Source organism: Lasioglossum baleicum, chromosome 12 (genome assembly GCF_051020765.1).
Source record: "Lasioglossum baleicum chromosome 12, iyLasBale1, whole genome shotgun sequence".
Classification (NCBI taxonomy): domain Eukaryota; kingdom Metazoa; phylum Arthropoda; class Insecta; order Hymenoptera; family Halictidae; genus Lasioglossum; species Lasioglossum baleicum.
Genome location: NC_134940.1, coordinates 14,920,798 through 14,944,320, shown reverse-complemented (window position 1 = coordinate 14,944,320; position 23,523 = coordinate 14,920,798). Strand labels below are relative to the sequence as shown.

General features: G+C 37.6%; 1 protein-coding gene across 3 annotated transcripts in view; it reads right to left on the bottom strand.

Moving 5' to 3' along the window:
- The window catches only part of LOC143214010 (CCR4-NOT transcription complex subunit 6-like), a 591,839-nt gene that overhangs the window by 257,859 nt on the left and 310,457 nt on the right, over positions 1 to 23,523 (bottom strand). The window contains exon 8 of one of the 3 annotated variants that reach the window (XR_013010084.1): positions 9,413 to 12,131. The exons of the other annotated variants lie outside the window; for them this stretch is intronic. The gene's annotated coding sequence lies outside the window, so the exon portion shown is untranslated. Of the gene's footprint in view, positions 1 to 9,412; positions 12,132 to 23,523 lie in introns of those variants that run through there. 3 annotated transcript variants of the gene reach the window in all.

The window sequence follows — 23,523 nt, the reverse complement described above, 5'->3', positions numbered from 1 at the left end:
GTAGAAACGGCGTGCTCAGAATTTCGCCAATTTTTCCGGATTTCCGAGCCACCGCACACTGCTGGTACCAGAAAACACTATAGAGAGCGAGAGAGCAAGGGAGAGAGAGAGAGAGAGAGAGAGAGAGAGAGAGAGAGAGAGATATGAATGGATTGTAAAACCCTTCGCGCCTCGTTCACCTGTTAAACCGTTCATCATAAAAGAATGATCTGGGAATGCTGTGAAACGAAATGGTGGAAAGGAACCAGGACATCTTTCTCGGTCTGCTCGTCTGAGCGTGTCGTTTTTTTCCGGCACACATACCTCTATCTCTCTCTTTCTCTCTCTCGGCGCATACTCCCGTTCGCGGCAGATGCGCCCAGCTGAATGCGACTCTATTACCTTTGTACATACGTGGTTGGCTAGCGTACAACAGGGCAACGTTTGTTTCACCCGCTAATTGCTGACGAGCGTTTGGCGTAACGGGAGCACGTTCTCGTGTCCCAGAAACCGAAGCCGGCGCGGCGACTGTGTGTGTGTGTGTACGTAGACAACGACGACAACGTCGCCGCCTCCGCCTCCGCCTAAGATGAAAACACGTTCGCGATTCCTGTCGGTACGGCATCTTCGCGGCTTCCTTTTCCCTCCTCTTCCGGCTCGGGCTTGTTTTTCTCTCATTATTCTGTCGGGGACCTTCTTCTTCTCTCTCTCTCTCTCTCTCTCTCTACCCACACGCGACAGAGGAAGCCGAGAGAAAAGAGAAGAGAGCGGCGGCGGCTGCACCGTTGCTAACGTTAATGCACGGTATAACAGTATTTATTACCGTCTCTCTATCGCTTCCACCATAAATACATACGTACAATGCGTCGTTAAACGATCGCTCAGCCCCGGAAATAGACCGTGACCGAGTGGCGAACCAGAGACAATCCCCGGAAGACCGCTCAGACGGCCACCGGAAGGTTAACCAGAGATGGTAGGGAATAACCGTGCTAAGGCTATACCTCCAGCACGCTTCTTTTCACCATTGACTGCGATTGGGTAGAGTGGGGCTGATACTCCCGTGAGAAGTCCCGAGTTCAATATCTTTGTTTCTTTTATTGGCGATTAAAGTTTGCCACGTACTCTCTAAGCGTAGCTTCTAGCTTCGAAGCATTCGTTTGACACATTTGAGTCAGTGTCTGGAAAGAAGACCTATGTCAGGTTTTTAAAATTTTATGGGAACGCAAGTAGGAATTTATTTTGCTTTAACATTCAATAAAACAGACCGTAAATAAGTCTTTCGGTTTTCACTCTTTTTCCGATGGAAGAAGGTTCTATGTTATTTTCAATTTTCATTATTGATATGAGATTTAAAAAATCTGACAGGCTCTTGTTCTTTTTCTTCACTTGTGCTTTTTCACGCAAATAAGTAAAAAGAATCTAAGAATACGATTGGTCCTTTAGCAATCTGTATACAAGGGGGGGGGGGAGATATTACCACCTTGATCTACGCCATTGTTGACAGAGCAAACAATGCACAAATGTTAAATACCAAAGTTCGAAAGTTTTCTACTATATGTTTTGATTCCCCTCAGAAGAGTTAAATAATTACTTGGACACGTTGTATGTGAACAGGCATCCAATGTGAATAAAAAAACAATAAAACTGGATCTTCTAGTGCTCATGTTAAAAAGGTTAATGCACTTTTCAATTTGTTATTTAATAATTCCAGCATTTTTCAGAAACTTCTAGAAGCCTCAAATGCATAATTTATACGAACGAATACTAGACACTGCATTAATACAAGAGATACTTGATTTCTTTGGACCATTGCCAAAGTGTAGAATTGATAGACGTGCTTACACTGTCATGAATACATGTTACCTGTCGTAAGGTACAAATTGATGTTAATGATCCACGTTGGTTAATCTTATACATAATGAATACATTCATGATGTAAAATATCTAAGTTATGGTGTACATAAAAACCACCTAAAAAGTGTACAAGAGAATGCACTAATTGATATTATTATTCATTATGGAAATATATGATGAAAACAATATCATAATTGCCCCATTACATCTAATTTAGGATCTGCAATGAATTCTGATAATTGCAGTGAATTTTGATAGACGTTGATTGTAATTCGATGAATTAATGTATATTATTGACCTATTTCAAAATGTAGCTGCACGAAAATTTCATGCAGGACAATTACGAAACAATAGATCTTTATAGTGCAGTTTAAACATTTCACCACAAGCTTTTTATGCTTTCAAAAACAATGCCACTGAATTGGTAAAAATTCGCTCACATAAAAAGAAAGTCTACCGCGTCTTCATATTTGATGATAGAGGTTTAATGAATCTACAAAAATATACAATAAATTTGTCTGCATGTATGATAGAAGCTCATCGGAAATTATTTTTGCATAGCAGCAAGTAACTTCGAGAACAAGATTTATTCAAAAATTAATTTTGTAGAATCTTATGAATGTGTGAGAAAAATTTAATTCGTGTGTAACATTTCTGCAGAAAGAAAATTCTGTGTCTCCCTCAACGGATAATTTCATCCCCTAAAACCAGATTATACCCCAAATGAAAAGTACATTTGCACATTTGCACACAAAGTTTTACAATTTTCTTAATAAACTCTCTCTCTCTCTTAATAACCTCACGCCTTTTAATAAACTCTTAACTTTCCGTATCAGTGCTTCACAAGAACCAAAACCCAAAGTAAGGCATTAATGTAATGAAAATTAATTAACACTTCAACTTCAAACCTCTTACTAAACCTTCAACTTTCCTTGCTAGTGTTTTTCAAACTCTAAAGAAGATAATAAGGTGACATTCCGTAGACATTTTTATAGAAATAGCACTCAGGAAATTGAACAACAACTTGCAAACACAGTAGGGCGTCAAGTATCCGAACTAATTGGGACTGAGGTGGTTAGGAGAATCGAACAGTTTTAACCTCCTTTGCACTCGGAGCTATTTTAACTCGAAAATGAAACATTTCTTTCGACCTAGAACAGTTACATTCTAATTATTTCTTTGTATGAATATAAAATTGATATAATACCTCATACATTACTTAAACGTTTAGTAATTTATTAGATTTATTTATTAGACAACATATCTAATAATGTAAAGAAATAATGGTACAGCAATTTTTAGTGGCGACTCGGAACCACTCGAGAGTGCTAAGGGTTAAAATTATTCTGTCGAGTATGTGTCACATCCCGTGAGCACACTTTTCCCCTGAATTCGTGTTCCCTCCCCTCATCTGGCGACTCAGCATGCAGGCCAAGTGTTCCCTCTCTGAACAGGAGGCCCTATCAATGATTGTACTCGAAATTTATCGTTATAAAATACGATCAGCTGTTGAATAATGAATGCCCATTCCACATTAATGAATGTGATGGATTCGGTAAGAAGTTCCGGTACCACAGGAAGCTTGTACAATGAAGTAAATTAACTTCGTCGGAAATTATGCGAGACACGTTTCGAAGGTAGTACGATTTCAAAGTAGTCCGTCTAACTAACGCGTCTATGCGGTACGTTAGCCTGTATGCAAGTAGATTGTATCCAAGTTTCGTACTTCGTTACCAACTTCCACGCTCGTCTTTCCTATAGTCGCTACGGCTTTGTTTTCAGTTAACTTGCAGACTAACCGGCGAAACTTTATGCCATGTTACACTTAAGTGGCTGCTGACGCGTTGTAAACTTCTGGTTCTGCGGCTATTTCCCGCCGTTTCAATTAAAATTACCCATTATCGAGAAAAATCGACAATTAACGCCACCGACGATGAGGTAATATTTTCACTCCGTGTAATTTCTCGTGTAATAAAGAATTATTGGAAAACAGTAATATCACTGTTAATTCGCGTGTAACAGAAATGTCAAGCATTTTGCAAAGTTTCATAATAATTTTATTCTTTTAACATAGATTTAACATTTTTTTCGAAATGTAAAAAATCAAAATATTTTAAATTTAAATGAATCGTGTAATTAATTTCACTTATTTCGCGGTTGTGTGATGCTTCAACTACATTGTTAAATAATTATAATAACGCATACTATGACACTACTGTAGATTATTAAACAAACACGTTCACCGGTACCGTTCTTGAGTGACGGTCTTCGCGTGTACAATATTCTGTTAAGAGGAATATTGTCGCCGCGAAATATTAAAAAATGGCGACGAAGCAATCTTATTAACTTTCTGAACGACACGTTAAATAACGGCGCGCGGATAAGTAATTTGGTTCCTTTTGCGCGCGGAATTTGTAATGGCGGTCGTCGCGAAAATATGTCACGCTGGCAACGAGCTTGTTAATATATCGAGTGAGCTGAGAAGTTTTCTCGTTTTCCTATTTCCCATGGAACAAAAATAAATATTTCGAACGAGGACGGAAAATTGCCGAGCAGAATGTGAAACATTTCTCGTCTAACACTGTATCTGAAATAAAAGAAATATTTCAAAGAGCTTATTAATTGCTGTAATTACTTCATACAACAAATACAGTTAGATAAGAGAATAGATTCTCCGATCGTTCATGCATAGTGAGTTATCGTTATGATGGTAATCATTAGACTGCAGAGCTTCATAGTAATAAATCTTTTCTCCCTTAGACGCACAGTTTTTTTCAAATTTGTTTTTTAATATTGCACTGTCATCCAGTTCTGAGCTATGTTTAAAGTTTCAAGTCTCTAGCTGATCAGGAAGTGATTTAAAATTCGATTACAAGATTTGACGCATACAACGACGACAACTCGGCAAGCTAATGTACAGTCAGGGACAATTTAAAGTGGACACCCTCTAAAATCGCATAACTTTTTAGAAATTGGTCCACAGGACTTGAATTTTTTTAAGATGTTAGACCGGCTAGTTCGCTAGAGAATAAGTAAAGAAAAATTTAATACGATTGCAATTGGTAGGAATTATACAAAATTTTCAAAAATGATGTTTTGTCAACTTTTTTATCTGGACCTGTAACGATAATTTAAAAAATGCGTTTTATAGATTTCGGTAACTTATATGCATACTGAAAATTTCATCGAAATCGGTCAACATTGCAATGAGCTACAAACGTTTAAAGCAAGACAGAAAATCTGCGATTTTCACCCTTAAGCTCTCATCTTTAAACGTATGTAGCTCATTGCAATGTTGACCGATTTCGATGAAATTTTCAGTATGCATATAAGTTACCGAAATCGATAAAACGCATTTTTTATATTATCGTTACAGGCCCAGATAAAAAAGTTGACAAAACATCATTTTGAAAAATTTTATATAATTCCTACCAATTGCAATCGTATTAAAATTTTCTTTACTTATTCTCTAGCGAACTAGCCGGTCTAACATCTTAAAAAAATTCAAGTCCTGTGGACCAATTTCTAAAAAGTTATGCGATTCTTAATGGTGTCCACTTTAAATTGTCCCCGACTGTAAGCGTGGCAAAATAAAAATTGTCCATCTGACTCGCAACAAACTGGAGCGAAGTATAAAACTTTTAATACGTTTCAATCTGAATACGTTTAATGGATTGAAAATAACGTAACGACATGTTAAAAATCGTTCTGATGTTTTTACTGTTTTAAACGACACGAGCACATGTTGGTCATAAATGCATAAAATCTGTCTGCTAATAAACTAGCGCGCAAATGCAACTGCCCAATGGACGTATGCAGATCTGGCATGAGAACTTTATCGTAATTTGTATCACAGTTGAAAAATATCGTCTCTTTATTGCCTTGTTTATGCGTGTTTCCAGTTTCATTCGTATCGGATCCATTCGATCTTGGATCGCGCAATAAAGCGTAACGACGCCGCGTAGTCTCCGAGATTAAACCGTGCCATTGTCAAGCGATCCAAGCGTGGTTTGTCATGCAAATTCGGCCCTCTTTACCGAGAAATCGGTTTTCCCAGAAAAATTCGTTGACCGTGGAATATATACTCTTCCCCCTCCCCCTGCGCACTCCCCCCTCCCCCCACCGTTCCCCTTCCACAACGTTTCTTTTGATCCAGGAGGCGAAATTCCACGGTTCGGTGCCCGCGATTCGCCAACTTTCACGATTTACAAAACATTCCGTGTTCCTGGGAACAGTGGAATAGTGATCGCGGCGGTACACTCAGCTTCCTTTACCATTTCTCCCGACTTTCCTCTCGGTATTACTCGTTTAATGGTCCGATTATATCCTCCGGTTCAACGAATATTCCGTACAGAAATATGAAGACCTTCACCGATTCCATGAATATTCTCTTCTTTCGAAAACTTTAGCAAAAGGGTGCGGCATTTAAGTCCTCCCTTTCATCTACAGTTACTGTATTAGTTCGGGAAAAATTTGTACTTCCTTCTTCTTCTCACGTTCTTCTTAAATTCGCGGCTCTAGTATATTATTACTTTGTAATATTTCTGTAGATAGTTCACAATTTCTTAATTCAGGTTCACATTGCATTAATTCGCCAGAAACCTATTCTGGAATAAACCCTAGCGGACCCATGAGAGTTAAACTTTGCCCACGTTTCTGTTATGGAACCATTTTTAACACGTTGAAATTTTTGACACTGATTTTCAACCTGGCTCGGAAATTCATTTTTATTATATCACATGTTTGAATAGAGCAGCATCCACTATAGATGTGATCAATCTTTTTGTAATTCTTAATTTCCTAAACAAGGAGAAACTTGATATTTATTGCACGCTTATATGTTCTCCAATAGCTGTACATTAACAAAACCAAAATAGAATTTTATTTCGATTTTATGGAAATCAATAGCTTGCATATTTATTAGACTCTGTTCAGAATCTTCATCATGAGGTTACTTCGATTTTGCGGCAATTTTTCGGTTAATTTCGTGATAATGAACAGTCTGAGATAACTTATTTTTATCACATTATAAAATACTTGTTCTAAGAAAAACATTTTTTAAAAAAGTCTCTAACATTATCTCCTCGAACAAGATATACAAGATCAAACAGAATTTTTTTTAAACAAATAACTCTTGCACAATAATCCTTTTCGACTATTGTTTATATTTAATGCTGCTTTAACTCCTCGGTTCTATTGAAATATTCATGACATGGATAGCTACGGTCACGTTCGGTACCACTTTCTATCTATTAATGAAGCACAGAATCATATTTAATCGTCACAGTTATGTACATTTATAATGAGCTAAAATTGAATCGTTGAAATTAGAACTGCATTATATTTGCAATCGAACTTGTCTACGTTACAACCCAATAAAAGAACATGCCGGAAATACTCGTTTTCGTCAATTTGACACCGCATAGTTCTCGATTCGACATTTAACCAGATTAAAAAAATCTCAGAAACACGTCCAGGAGAAGAGCAATGAAACCGTAAAATTCAATAATAAGCAAACACACGAAAAATTGTTACAGCCCAATAAAACAGCAGCGAAGCATTCGGCTCGAAATAAAAGGAAAATTAAACCAAAGTAAAGAACTTCAAGACGCGCGCGTAAAAGGCGAAAAATGAGACTGTAAAACAGCAATGAAACGCATACGCAATAAATATTTGAAGATAAAATTGTGCTGGGAACACAAGCGACAAAAGTCTCGTGCAGCAACTCACTGTTTTATAGTCTGCGCGATACGATTCGTTTCCGCAGAAGTGGATCTAATTGTATCTTTGAATCGGAGCTGGTGTATGCCTGGAATTCCGCATCGAGCACTTTCTTTGCCTATGGTCACGATTTAGTGGCTGGACTATCTCGTGTCAGTGTCCGAGGATGTGTGCGGACTTCTGATAGGGAAGTAACGCGTGTTATTGCGTTTCTCACTTGGACAGTGGCTGGAAAGGAAGCGCGTGTGTGTCTCAGTGAAACGTTTCCCTATCTCACGCTAATTAAGGCATAGAATACGTTGATGCTGATAGAGCGAGCTATTAAACTGATAATAGCCGAGCCACGTCGATGGACTTCTAACGAACACTTTAGAGCGGTTACGAGTTAATAATTTACGTTGGATTATACACGGATTATTTCTAGGCTTCTTCCGCGAGCCAGCCACCGGCGCCGATAGAACAAAGTCTCGAGTTTCTATTCGTGTCCAATTCGTTCCTTGCACGTTTCATTAGAGCCTCGCCCCCGCCTCCTGATCCATTTCCTACGCGTCCCAATAAAAGAGAGTTCAAGACTCGATCTACTTGAAATTAGATCCGGGTTAGCGCCACGGATAATTCAGGTTATATCTTAATTGGAGCTGCGACTAGTGACAACTCACAAATGCTTCTTCACCCTTTGCATTACTTAAATGTTTAAACTATTTCGAGTTCGAAGATCACGAATTTTTAATTGTACCGAATCCAGATAGGGTAAACTGTACTATTCCTGGCACTGCACTAGTTATTGGCACTTCTGATTTAAACGGCGAATATTAAGAATTCCTGGTATAGAAAATCATTTTATATTGCTTCTTATTTATATTTCGAAGCAACGTTGTAAGTTTTCATAACAGAGTTCCACATATGAGTGTTAGCAACGCTGGAGGACAATCAGTAAGACCGACGAATTATCTTTATTTAGTTAATAATTCCTATTCAGTTCTTCAGTGCCAATAACTGATACATGTTGTGCCAATAACTGTACAAAATGTGCCAATGACTGTACTATTTGTCTTACGATGGTTATTCAATGAATATAGTTTATAATAAAAGATCTATGACTCTGAAAACTGTTTGATTTTGTAGCAAGTTAAGCTCGTTTAAACATTACAGAAAAAGATGAAAAGATTTTTACTAAGATTTTGGCTTAGGGTGCCAATCATTGTACAGTTTACCCTATTCCAATATTTTCCTTATTTATCGGATCTTATGAATTTTTGGATTTATGCAATGTAATCGGGTATTTTCAAATTTCAATATATAAAATTCTTTTAACAAAAAATAAAAGTCAATTTTATTTTATTACTAGCACTGACGTGTTAAGACCCACGATACCCTGGCCTGGTACCTATAAATAACGCTGGAATAGTTTTTGGTATAATCATTGATAACTGCACCGTGACAAAGAGAGAAACGTGAAAATATTCATGAAAGAAATTATTGGACTATGTTCCAAAGTGTGGGTTCATGACAAAAAGTTCAATGTCGATTCAGTTTTCAAGAAATTTTCAGTTGTGAATAAGAAATGTTTAAAATCTATTAAATAGTCGAATCTATTGTCATTTTTTTAATAGCTGAGAACTGTCACTAATGGATTAGTCACGTGACGAAGCTGAAGCGTGGGGGTGCGCAGAATTCTATGAAAATGGGATTTGAAATCGATGTTGCTTAGGGGCTACAAAATTAGATACAGGGTTAAATATTTTCTTCTAACATCGATATTGAAACACTAGAGCAAATGTAGTGGTAAATATAAATTTTCTTTGCCTGTTACGAAATTATTGAGGACAACTATAGCTCTAAAAAAAGAATATGACGATTGTGAGCATAGCTCTCTCATTGATATTCCCCAGAATGGCGCGTATCTGTCTTATTTCTCTTCATATATTTCCTATTACCGACTTGACGTGAAGTTTCTAGGTGAATCTCAAGTCCAAGTCAGCCATGGACAACAAGCATTCTTTGCCATGGAAGTGCTTTGAGTTGCTCCCGCGGGGCAAAAGACGTCCGAGAAAAAAAGAGACTCTCGATCTTTCGAGTTCGACAGCGACAAAAGACTCTCTTGCTTACTCTGTTTAGTATGCCCTCGGTAGATATAGTTGCTTTCTATTTCGGCGGAGCCAGGGCAGTGCCTCGAGGGACAATCCCAACTATTTCACTTGTTTTCTTTGTGCAATCTTCGTGTTACATGGTTTGATATTCCACGATTTTTGTTTACAGGATAGAAGTTATTTCAGTGAATATTTGTCGGGGCTCGAGTTCTATTTATTCAACCGTCTGATGGCAAAATAAATTTATATACGGAGAAGAAACATATATTTTTCTTTCGAGAGACCAATATTAACAACTCGAGCCTGCCTTACTGTTGAAGTTATGTCAAGGTCTTACTATACTAGGTCGTTGAACTCGTCTTGATATAACCAATAACATTATGTACTAAAAAATATATGTAGTGCCATTCTTAACAAATGAAGTCGACCTTCTTTTTTCCTGAACATCTGCAACCAACATTGCAGCTCTCAAATTCTTGCAATTTGTCTATTGCTTGAAATTGCACCTACTTATTTTCATCCTGAACCTATAAAATGGTGAAGAAACTATAAAAATTTAAGGATGTCCGCGTACCATTTTAATCTCTACGAAATATTTGAAAGAAGAAAGATATCTGGCTTTTCTGTGTTTCTTGCGATCAACGATGTAAATTTTGCACTGAATCCGCAGTCTATTTACAACATTATTTAACAATAAAAACGGCACCACGTGAACCCAGTGTTGCAATGCTTCTGAGCTATTTTTACCCGCGTAGAATCACCCTTTTTGCGGTAGCATCACGACATCGGAAACACTGTGTATACTGCAGGGTGAAAAAAGGAGACCGGCGGTGAAAAATCAGTATCACGAGGTATTGTTGAAACAAGAAGGATGCAGGGTAACGACTACCGTGCACGACCGACGGTATAACGTAAGAAAACGACCAAATGGGTTTCCGGTGTTTCTAGCTCGAATCTTCGGCTCGTAAGGTGCACAGCATGTATGGGTTCGTATACGTGTCAAACGATCAAATAAACTTTCTCCACAAAGGGACCCTTGGGAATACGTGGCCTCCTTTCTGCCTGGTCGGATGCAAAAGTAAGGGAAGGTAAAGTAATGGCATGGGAACTTGCGGCCGAGCCAGACTCGTCTCGGATTCGCCTGACTGGCTGGAGACTGCAACCTGCTGAATCCCTTGCTCGTTTATCGATTCGCGAAGGTCAACGAACAACTCGATGGATACCAGACATTTTATGTGTTGTCATTTCCTCTTTCGATACGTAGTAACTCGATTCTAACGATATCCTGTGGTCGGCTCTCTCGTCCAACCCTCTGCCCACTGAATCGACATTAACGAACCTGCGAAAATATTGGAAAATTGACCTACAGTTCCTTCAAAAATATCCGAACGCTTCGCAAAACATTTTCGTTTGCTGTAATGATAGCTTCGCCTCAACATAGACGTTATTATTCTAATAAAATGTTTCATGCAATTGTGATGGTACATCCGGTTACATTATATAAAAAATTCACGCAATTTAAGTATTTCTTGTGGTCAAGGGTGAGTACTTTCATTCGAATAAAATGACAGATAATCTCGCCGCATACTCATTCAACAGGAAAGAGCAAGTAACAATTAACAGAGTGAGAATGGGACACACGAACTAGTTAATAAAAAACCTAGACAACCCCGAATGTATTAGTTGCATGTAACATGGTTACATCTTGCCATTTATACCAACAAAAAAGAACAAGACACATCCAAGGACTCCTGTGAAAATCTAATCAATTTCTTGGAGCATACGAAATTAATTAATCAAATCCAAAAACCGACCACTCAGGTATAAACTTGTAGTTGCTGGTAACCCTTGTGAGGTTGATGCAACTTAACAGATAAATAACAAAGATATTCTTGCCACAGGGATATCGTCACTGGATAATTTGTTTTAAGATTTTAAATATATTCCAAATCATTTTTTGTGAGCCGAGCCAAGTGCATATGAAGTCTACTAACATTTAAACATTTCTTCCTTCGTCAACCGTCAGCAATCCAGATTATTCAGTCTATTAGGTTGGAGGAAAAGTACTGTCCTATTTTAAAGAAAACAATTGAATCAATTTATAAAAATATATGAATAATATTACTCACAATGATGTAATTTCCATTATTTGTAACAATTGTTGCTATCTTTCAGATAATCTGTCAATTCCTGTTTCCCAATGACTCACTAGCAACATGTGTTTTTGATTTACAAGCAAAATTACCTGGTTATCTAAAATACGACATAACTTTCCCTCCAACCTTATGTATTGAATTATGTAGTCTAAATTAAAATCGAGCAAGTTTTAGTATCATATTGACAAGTTTGTCAAATTGACGCTGACATTGTAAATCTGTAACATCTTGAACAATAGCGAATAAGGCTGGATCAATTGGAATTTACTATTATAGTAATTTCTACAAACTTACCAATGGGTTGACACAAAAAGATTAGTTGCTCACTCACCTGAAACAAACAAAACGAATTCATTAGAGATATATTTATTATGAGTGAACTTTTCCCCCATACATACTAAACGCATACTCAATCCTTTAACAATTGTACCATGTATTTCAGTGACAGTTGTCACAGTTATAATTAAGCTGCAGATATAAAGTAATTAGAAATACTGTTGCATTATTTCCAACGAAAATTAACACTAAATGTACTGAACTATAAAAGTATGGGCACATGCCTTATAAAAATGACAAGAATTGATTTAGACTTTGTAACATGTGCTCTAATAAAAACTATTCATTAAATCATTTCGTATGATAGCATTTTTATAATTTCAATAATAGTAAAACAAAAAATTTATAACCGGTCATTTATGACTATTCGTGGTGGGGGGTTAGTGTTAAGGAAATAAATAAATAAATGTCTACAAACCTCCCGAATTTTCAAACGAAGACAACATTTTTACACTTTGCATAATCATCCTCAGTTAGAATTCATTATGAAATTCTGTCTATCACATTCGCGGAAACATTAAAATTATCGATTCCCTGAATATCCCCGCACCGCGCATTATAATTCGCGACAACAAGTTTCACAAAAATTAATCTTCGTCTTTTTACGCAGAAGCGTGTTGAAATTATTAACGATGTTTCACGCATAATTAAAATCATTACTTTCTACATAGAACAAAAATGAGTATATAAAGAGATTGTTTGAATTCCAATGATAATGCATTGTCGATTAATAATGGCAGAAGCTGTATTCACGTCACTCGCATCAATGGAGAAATTATTGTTCTCGCCGGCGCTAGCTTTATGGAAGCTGGCCCACCTGCAGCTGTCAGTATTGACTCCACAGCATACTGCTATGGGGTAATGTCTATTAAAGCCGCGATATAGTTTCCCAGTCTTAGACACGTACGCTAAATCAAGTACTACGGATACTGGCCGCGCGATCGAGATCCTGTGATCGTGCTGCAGTGTACTCGGCAGTAGAGTATATCAGATCGATTGACGTAATTAATGCATCTACATACCGAGCAATCATGGACTACGTTATCGCCCGTGCGTCCGGGTCCGAGGATTTCATTACGTTTGTTAAATCTCCAAATTCATACGTCCTCTTTGTTCATCTTCTTGATAGAAGATAGATAGAAGAAATTTTGATAGAAGAAACGTGTCACGGTCCTAGGCACTTCTTTAAAAACTATTGGAGCCGATGTTTTAGAATCTGTGCAAATATAAGATGTATGGAAACTGTTAGGTTCGTGGTACACTGCAACTTTTCAACAGACTACTTTGCCCACATCCGTCATCTGGTAGATGAAGTAAACTTGAAACACGTTTATGGTCTAAGGGAGGGACGTACGAGAGGGAAAGCGAAGGCACGAGGCGCGAAAGAGAAGTTGGTGGAAGAAGCAGGCAATTCAGGGGTCCCTACCGTGCCCATCACTGTCGTACACTGTTGTATATCTACGTAGAGAATTTGAGGTTAGTTTGTTACGCGCGATCTTTTCTCCCCGCGCACACGGCAGATGACGTACAACAACGTACAACAACAGAATCGATTTATTTCGATCATTTATCTACGGAAATAGCTTCTACAAGAGAAACACGAGCAATATTTGAGCTCTGAATTATTTCCATAAATGTTACGAGTAAATAACACATTGAGAACATCGATTTTTAATATTGTTATGGGACCATTCATTAAATAGTATTCAGTATGTGTAGCAATAATTCAAAGCTCTTCTGATATAACAAAAGTTCTTTTTACAGGGGCTAATCACTGAATGAACATAGCCATTGCACAGAAGGCGTGACGAAACCTTCTTCATTTTTAAGGTAACAGAAGAAAAAATAAATTAGATAAATTAATTGCTCACTAGGTTCACCATGATTAAATGTAAACTAGGTTCAAGTGCGACCTAGACCGTTTTTCCAGGTTTGGTCCAAGCTGCAATCAGCGAAGTCCAGACTAGGTTGGAGTTAGGCGCGAGTTGAATCTGAAGTCTGCACTGGGACAAGGTTCAGTTAAAGTAGTACAAGATTGAAATGAAATTATGGTTGAAGAAATGTGTACAAAATAAGATGGTGCCACGGTACATGTCTCAACGGAGAAATCTTCGAAATCGTTTTATCAAAGAAAAATGTTACCTCATTTCTTTTGAGTTTCCGACAAAACTTTCTTCAAAGTACTGCACTTCAGTGTGTAATTGATAAACTATCTACCATTGGATTTTTTCGAAAATTTCTATGATTATAGTTGAGATAAAATCGAAATTTTGTTCATACCGTGGTCATTGCTATAATGATTGCAACTTTTACGACGTCGTACGCTATATCGAACGTAATACACTTCTGTTTATGGCTCAATAAAAATTTTCGATTTCCGATGTTCCATCTCTTGTCGGGGGTGGTGACCTCCGATCAATGTTTTAACGGGGGTGGGGGGTCGAAGATAGTAAATACATCAATCATTCTATGTCACAGTGTTTCCCAACTTTTTTGGATTAACACTTTGAGTTTAACAAGATTTCTGCGAGGTGCAGAATTTTTTAAAAACAAGGGTGGTTTGGTAAATACCTTCTTTTAAGATAGAATCTAGATTCGTTTAGATAAATGAAATTTTAAACATGAGCTTATTATAAAAATTCTGGAAAACATTTAATATCTCCAGGATGCACCTTAAGCACTCTCGTGACACACTTATGGCACACAAGGGTGCAGAAACATTGTTATAAATAGACAGCGGATTTTCATGCAAAATTAAACATTATCTACCCGAATTGCAACAACGTGGAGTGAAATAGAAGTTTATTTCTTCTCTTGATATGTTTAACAGGTTGAAAATAATATAACAGTATGTTTAAATTCTTCTAACTTGTTTACTGTTTCAAATTACACCTCCACATTTTTGTCATAAATGTATAAAATCTAATATTATAATGTTTCCTCTCATCAAAAATTGCAAAATTAATATTTGATGTAATATCTATGTTCTTTAGAAGGCATGAACTTTCCTCTAGTAGTTACTCATGCAAAAATTTCGAAATTCGATTGAATAGTTACAGCTTCACTGTAAACGTAACCTGATGCTGCGGTTGTTCTAACCCAAACTGTTAGGTCAATGGTTTCATTAATCGATATACTGAGCATGTGTATGCAAAATAGAAATTGTCTGCATTAATAACAAGGAATCTTAATGAGTTAAAAATAGTGTATCGAAATTCTCAATTCAATAGTTGAGGGAAATTGAGAGGGAGAAAAGTTCCCTCTCTCTGCCAGTATCGGATTAGTCACGTCATCGGGCCATGTGGGAAGGGTAGAATGGTAGACCAGTCTTAATCTGGCCACTCTGCCGCAGTCTACTAATTAGTTAGCACGTAGTAGACATGGTAGAAAGCACAGAATTGGAACGAAGCTTTAAAATCAAATATTCTTCGAACCAAAGGAAGCAATGCGCTTGTAAAATATGGTCTACCATCCCCGGTCTCCCCTACTATTTTCTACAGAGTTGCGCAGTGCGATTAATAAAATATTCACAGGCTGAAAATTCTTCTCGAAATAAGGGATGATAACGACCGTGCTGAGCGGAATGTTTGCGTTGGAGTTTTCTGAGAAATGAAACCGAAGAGTATCACGGTGGCCAGTTGGAATTATAATTCGTGACTAGGTCTGCCAGCTGGCGAATACTGTCACGCACTAACAGCTTACTAAATTTCATCGCGCATTCTCAAATACGCCGGGGCTTGGCACTGCGACGCGGCGCGGGGTGGCGCGGCGGGGTGCTTTTAATTCGTCTCGCTTTTATTTCACCGGGCCGTAATTCTCCGCGAATTTTCTCACGCCGCAAGCTCTCGGCTAGCCGCTAATGTCATTATCTCTTTGTCATTTGCTCCTTTTTTCCCTCGGCTTTCCTCGTCGCCCGGAACTTCGAAACTATTCAAGGACGCTCCTCCAACGGCGGATTCTTTCTGGCGGGTCCGAAGGAATTCCGAACTAGTGATGTAATTATGAAATAAAAGACAAATCTCGGCGAGTGTTAATTCCGGCCACGACGAGAGAGGCAACTCGGCAGCCGCCGCTCTCTCCGAGAGACGAAACTTCGCCGTTCCCACTCCCCCGGACACTCGGCGAACTTTTAAGATCGATGCAAAATTAATGGGAGTTCGTGCACTGAAAAATCAAATGGCGCGTTTAACTTGACCGTCCGCTGCTTCTTCCGGAATGTTTCGTAAGATGGGAGTGATTCTAATTGATCGTTATTCTTTTCCAGAATTATCAATCCTCCCACGAAACATGTTCGGAATCATTTGTAAGTATACTCTACATTAGTATTTTGCAATGTAGGATTAGTGTTCTTATGACAATGGGTAATAATGTCTTTTATATTTTGCAGCTTTAAAATGATCTGAATGGACAGGGAGACGATCATTTGGTACGGACCTACCCACGAATTTCTCCCTTTAACCCTTCTACCAATAACCAGGTACTTTATACATCCATTGCAATCTATGTGTAGGAGCTACGTAAAATTGATTTTGCTCATTAATACTTTTGATACGGTCAAAATAATATATCAACAATGTTGAACACTTTTAATCTTTTTATTGTTATGGTCTACGCCTACTCATTTTTGTCAGAAATGCATAAAATCCGCAGTTTTTAAAATTGCTTTAACATTTTTGTTGAAAAACAGCACAATTATTGTAGACTTATATGTTCTTGAATGATAACAAACTATGCATTGAATTGATGCTATTTTTCACTCATTAAGATATTCAAATGGTATTGTTTCTTGTAATTGATGCTGACCATTTTTATTTTGCATACACATCCACAGTATATCAATTAATGAAACCATTAACCTAACAGTTTGGGGAGTAGAACGGCTACAGTATCAGGTTAAGTTTACAGTGAAGCTGTAACGAACTCTGACTTGGAGAAGTGTGCAAAATTCAATCGAATCTCGAAATTTCTTCATGAGCAACTACCAGAGGAAGGTTCATGCCTTTCTAAAGGACATAGATGAGAGGAAACAGACAGCGGATTTTATGCATTTATGACAAAAATGTGCGAGTGTAATTTAAAACAGTAAACGAATTAGAAGACTTTAAATATACTGTTATATTATTTTCAACCTGTTAAACATATCAAGAGAAGAAATAAATTTCTATTTCGCTCCAGTCCATTTTCCGGTCACGTGACGCGTTCGGTCAAGAGAGCAGTTTCTCTGCCAGTTCCTCTGGCAGCAAGTAGGACCAGTTAAGTGATGGGCAGACGCATTTGCCGATCACTATCTAATAGCACACGTGTTCGGTGAATTTTCAAACTTAATTTACTCGAGAACGAAGCATCAAAGAAAGATCTTTTATTTCTTCATATCGACTTGTCTCTGTATACAGAATCAGCACCGCTTGATGCCATGATTTCGGAAACAGTATATCGACCGTTGCCCCTGGTGTGCCCTACATTAAAAATGCAGAGTGGTGGTGGTACTGTGGTGGCCACGGTAATATTCCCGGAGAAAATGGGGCGAGACATGCAGTATCCGTTAAGAATTGAATCAGTCGCATAATTCGGTGGTTAAAGTCGTCGGCCGGGAGACGTGGTTTATAGAGGGGCGTAGCTCCTGGTCCGACCTCGTCCTCGTTGTTAAGCATAATTGCTATTTATTGCGCGTGGCTTCGCAATTGTACTAGCGACTGTAATCCTGGCCGTTTGTGCACGGACTGCTCTCTTCGCGTCTTTGCCCGCCTTTTCTGCCGGAGGTGCTTATTGTAGTTCTGCCTCTCTGCCTCGTCGCCACGATTATCCACCGTTGCGACGTACATAACCTAGACTCCAACAGCGGCGACAACTCGCCGTTAGAAACAGCCCTACAGTTGTATTCCTGTCTACCGTGAGATACGCCATCCTTGTGATCCGATGATTACAGTCGGGATGAATTCAATCTGCGTTGACAGGCCTGCGGCTGGCCGGATTTTTATGGTCGCGACTGCCGCACGACAGACATGATGAATCATGAGAATTGAGGGCAGTCGTGTAACCGCCGAGGAATAGCGTTCCCCTCCCCCCTTTTTTTCTTTTCTTTCTCTTTTTGAGCCAGCAATTATTCACGATTCATTTCTCAAACTTATTACGTAAAGCTTCGAGGACGCCAGGGCACGTTACCCTAACTTCCATCTTACCACCGTCGCAAAGTCGAACGCATTTGACCCGAAAAATTTTGCGTAGGTCGTACAATTTTTGTTGTCCGTTTCAGTATTGTTTTTTTGTTTTAATTTGTCCACCCGTGGAGTACTCCGTCGGAAGTCGAGAGATTGTATAGCACGCTTTGCTTTCTGAAACAGTCTCGGAAAAGATTTTTCAAGTGTTTTAAGGAAATTGTGCAAATTCTTACATTGCAGAAGCTTTTCGAGTAGATATACAGAGCAGTTTTACACAGATTTCGTTTCGTTGTCTTCTAAATTAGTGTGGTTATTAATATCTGAACGTAATCAATCATTCTGTACGTTTTGTATGATTATAATACTTTGTTGGCGATTTTGTTATACATATTATTGAGTAATATCCGGTGCTCTTGCTAGCGTCATTAGTGAAAATAATAGATTAACACTCTTAAAGTTGGTCAACCTTTTCTCTTTGTTAAATTAGTCAACCAGTCAATTATTTAACTTTTAGTTAAAGTTTGTTTGCAATTCATGTATGGATACAACGGTGGATAGATGCTTATGAACATGGAATGTTTAGGATCGCTATTGCAAAAATTGTAATTTGATCATTTTCGTCAGGTATTTTGAATGTATAATTTCTGTTATGTATAACTTCTGTCACCACCCTACAGTGCACGTAATCTACGTTCAGTTTTCGTAGTTCGAAGTAAAATAATTTTTAAAAGTAATTTTTTTGGGCGAATTTTAATTTGTGAATTTATTTATTTGCCAAGTGATCGAATAATATTACATGCACTTTTTGATGTTTCACGGTCCATTGGAACGCATTTAATAAAATTACTCAAATTGGCTTTCCCCCATGTTTACTTTAACGATATTAAACGAACAACAGGAAACAATAAAAACAATTTTATCGAATTCTGCAGAACAAAAATGTAACGTTTTAATATTTAAAAAATTACAATGTTTTATTGAATAGTTTACAATGCATAAAATCAATTCAATAACGAACCGCTTGAAAATACCCGCCGAGATTTCAAATTATATTGAACTGTTAAAAAAGTTCTTTTCGCAATATGCGTATTTGTTGTTGTTAAGCAACAAGAGTATATATGTATAAACAGCATGGTAACAGTCAGGTTTGTTAATGCTTTATTATTTCCCAAATTTTCATTGATTAAACTGCTTGAATTGCTGTCCCGAAATATTATTCGTGAAAAATTGTCATGATTTCATTTATGAATTTTGGGTTAAATATAAAACTGTAAAAGATTAGAAAAATTTGAAAATATTCTAATGTTGTTCTTTAATATAACAAAGTCATTAAGGGACGAAATCAATGTTTATTCTACCCCTGCTTCCACAATCAATGCAGAACATTTTGCATAAAGATCCGCAGTCGAGTTATCATTGTTATATTAAATAATTTAAAAACTGTACAATCCCTAAACCTATCAATTCTTTCAAAAAGAGATAAATATTTATTTAGCTCCTATTAGTTAGAATTGCTTCAGGAAATTTTGCTTTTGCATACAGATTCGCAGCCTAGTTATCATTATTATATTAAATAATTTAAAAACTGTATAACCACTAAATTCTATCAATTCTTTCGAAAAGAGATAAATATTTATTTAGCTGCTATGCATTAGAATTGCTTCAGAAAAATGAATCGATAAGTCACTCGGTAAAGAATAATTTTGTTAAAGGAACAATAACTCGAGCCGTTGCCACGACAACGATTAAACAGTAGAAAAATTTTCTTTCACATTTTAGTGATAATGGATCTCGTGATTACATTTCAATCCGGCGATATGTCTGGCTAATTTCTTCAGTGCTACAGCAGGCATGAATAACGACTGAATACGCGTACATTCGATACCGTTCGGTAATCGTGATATATTTCCGATTCGTTTAACCCGGTATTAATGATATACCGATGAGGACGATTCACACCACTTTGAGGACTTATGAACGTTGATTAAACGTTACGCGAATATACCTCTGATTCAGGGGATTTATGTTCCGTGAACAATTGGTCTCTATGGCCTCCAACTTTACCGGTATATTCGCCGGCATGTGCACCATAATGTCATAGTTTAATGGTCCATGTTGCCATCTTGGTAAATTAGACAATAACTTAGTATAAATTTTCCTAACCGCGCTGCTCATGCCAGGCGATAAACACTCGAACAAATATGCATATTATTCAAGCAGCAGCAACATTTGATAATACTCTCCAAGCCTAACGAAGCAGTACATCAAATCCACTAATTTCTTCCTTGACTTATTCTCTAAATTAGTACTTAACTGGATCCCATTTTTTATTCGTTTGGATTTTAAACATTTGTAAACGTTTCTATAAAGACAGAAACAAAACCGTTTTCATACTTTCCCCCTCAACGATCCTCCAATTGGAATGAAAAATAGAAATTTATTTTCTTTCTTAATATGGTTAATAAGTTGAGAATAATATATAACAGTATTTCTGAATTCTACTAATGTGTTTACTGTTTTAAATTACACCCACTTATCTTCGTTTATAAATGCATAAAATCCGCTGTCCATGAATATTGTAGTACAAGAAAATAATTATGCTTGTTAGGTTACATTTAACCACTTGGTTTAATGCGATGATGAATGAAAATATTTAAATTAGTTGTTTGATCGGTGGGTTTAGTGCTAGAAAGAGGCGTGTTGAAATTACCTGTAGAATAAAACGAATCAACTAAACGATTATTTAATAACAGGTCTGTAACTTCGATAAATTGTTGCGATACGACCAACAAAATTGGCACTATTAAACGGTAATCACGCTGCCAGCTAATTCTTACATCTGGTACCAGCGGCATCCAGTTAAATATTGCACACATGGGGTCCCTGAATTATAAACAGCGCACACCGGATGGATGAACAACCTTATCGACACGTAACTTTAGATTATGACGTTCTGTCTCCCTCTCTCGCACGATGCTCCGTAGCATTAAACTTGATGCAGGTCGTGCAGTTCGAAAAGTCGTAATCGGAAAAGTTATGTAGCCGTTAAGCTGACGCGACCCGTTCCATCGAGCCAGCAGCGTCAGAAGTGATCCCATCGACTTTAAGGACATTTTTACAAGCCATTATAGAATCCGTCATTCTCGGCCACTCGCGAATTGATTTGCGACAGTCAATAATGAAAATTTTCCGCGCGACGGAATCGCGGCCGGCAGCCAGAATTCAATTAGACGCGTGCCATGCGTGCAGTGGGGGGACGAGCATACGAGCCGAATTTGATTCAGTATCAGATCGAGTCTTGATTAAATGGACGTGGAACACAAGCGTATGCCGAGCTGGATCAACCAGGTGGTCCATGACAATTTGCTACGTATTTGCGAGATTACAGTACAGTGAGGAGCAAAAGCGAACCAAATTATTTCTTAAGACTTGTCTTCCCACTGCACCTTTCCTCTTCTACGACGTTGTTCGCCCATTTTCCGACGGCAAGCATCCCCACGCTGTCGTTTCACGACTCCCACTACCAGCAGAGTAGTGTTGAATTGTGTTGAGTTGTGTTCAATTACGTTGTATTCAATTATTTCGTAATTCTGTTCTCTTACTCAATTAAATTACGATGTAATTCGATTCTACGCAAATGATGGAACATAATAAATTAAGCACAACTCTGACTATCCGTGCATAGTTCCCTCGCTACCAGTTCCCCCACTATCACACGGGAGTTTGGTGGGGAGAGGAGATGTCTGTGGCTGAGGAGCCGGAAGTTGCCCAAGACTGTTCTGTCTTTAAATTGATGGATAAAATTTTTATTTTTCATGAAAATCCGCGAATTATTCGTGAGATTTTTGGGACAATGTCTTAATAAATGCATAGCTAATTATCTGAAAAAATTCTTTGTATCATTTTGCTGTAAACCGAGGTATCACGAGGCGTGATCGAACAGTTGCAAACGGGACAATTGGTTAGTCCCGGCAGGGAAACGGGAATCCGTCGGAGAGATTCAACGATTCCATCGAAACTTTTCATTCTCCCGGAAAACGGTCCCGCCTTCAAAGTAACTCCTTATTTTACATTCATCGAATGTAAAGTGGAGACTGGTTTTCGAGTGCGAAGGCAATTAGCGATGGCATAAATTGAGATGGACGCAAATGTCTGGGAGCATGTTGAGCAGCACTATGAGACTCGTCGTTCATGAATATGAAACGAATATGACTGTAAGCCCTTTTGTTCAGCGACCACTCGATCCGTCAGATCGATCCATTTCTCTCTCTCTCTCCCTCTCTCTCTTCTCTCTTCGCCGTTATCGTTGCGTATTTTACTGCGTCTCGTAAATTTAACAACCAGTACTTAATCTCGATTTCCCTCCGACGAATTGATCCACGGAATGCTCCATTTGCTCGTTTAATTCTTAGATTCGTTTTAATGAGGCCGGAAGAGGGCCGTTGTCTCTTTGATGCGCGCCATTTTCGTTGCGCCGCCAAGCTGTTCTAAACAATTTTATATGCAACTTTAGCTACAAAAATCATTGCCTGCTTAACTTTATCCTGCAATTCGGTATTTGATCTCCGCGCGTAATGCCGAACGGATGCAACTAGATCGTCTTAATCCCTTGCTTTGTAATGTGGATCCGTTGACTTTTACTTAAAAGGTGAATATTAAAAAATAAAATATACAATATTGTAAATTATTATCTTTTGCTGCGATGTTGCACTGCTACCAACAAAATTGGCACTGTCAAAGTGTTAAACAAAGGATGACAATGTCGTAAGTTTGTGTATATAATCGTTGTTGTGTTTCAGTGTTAATAAAGTATTATATAGTTAGTATCTTATTAAAAAAAAAAAAAACAATCGCGAGAAACTCCAATATCTGTTCGCATTACTTAAAAACCTAAATAAATCAATATTATCTACATGATAGCGTTGTATTTCATTAACAAATGAAATGTTTTATTAGAGATTCAATTATTAGCAAATTTTATTCTTTAGAAACGACTTGCCCCACAACGGGGAAGAAAGTTCCGCTTCGCCCAACGACAAATAACTGAAAAAATATAAAAAACTCATTACACTATTTTAATTTTAAGGTTAGAATTTAATAATATAATTTTAAATTTTAATGAAATTTCATTTTAAGGTTACAATTTAATAATATAATTTTAAATTTTAATGAAATTTAATTTTATGGTTTCAATTTGAAAATATAATAAATTTAGCAACAAATTGCTCG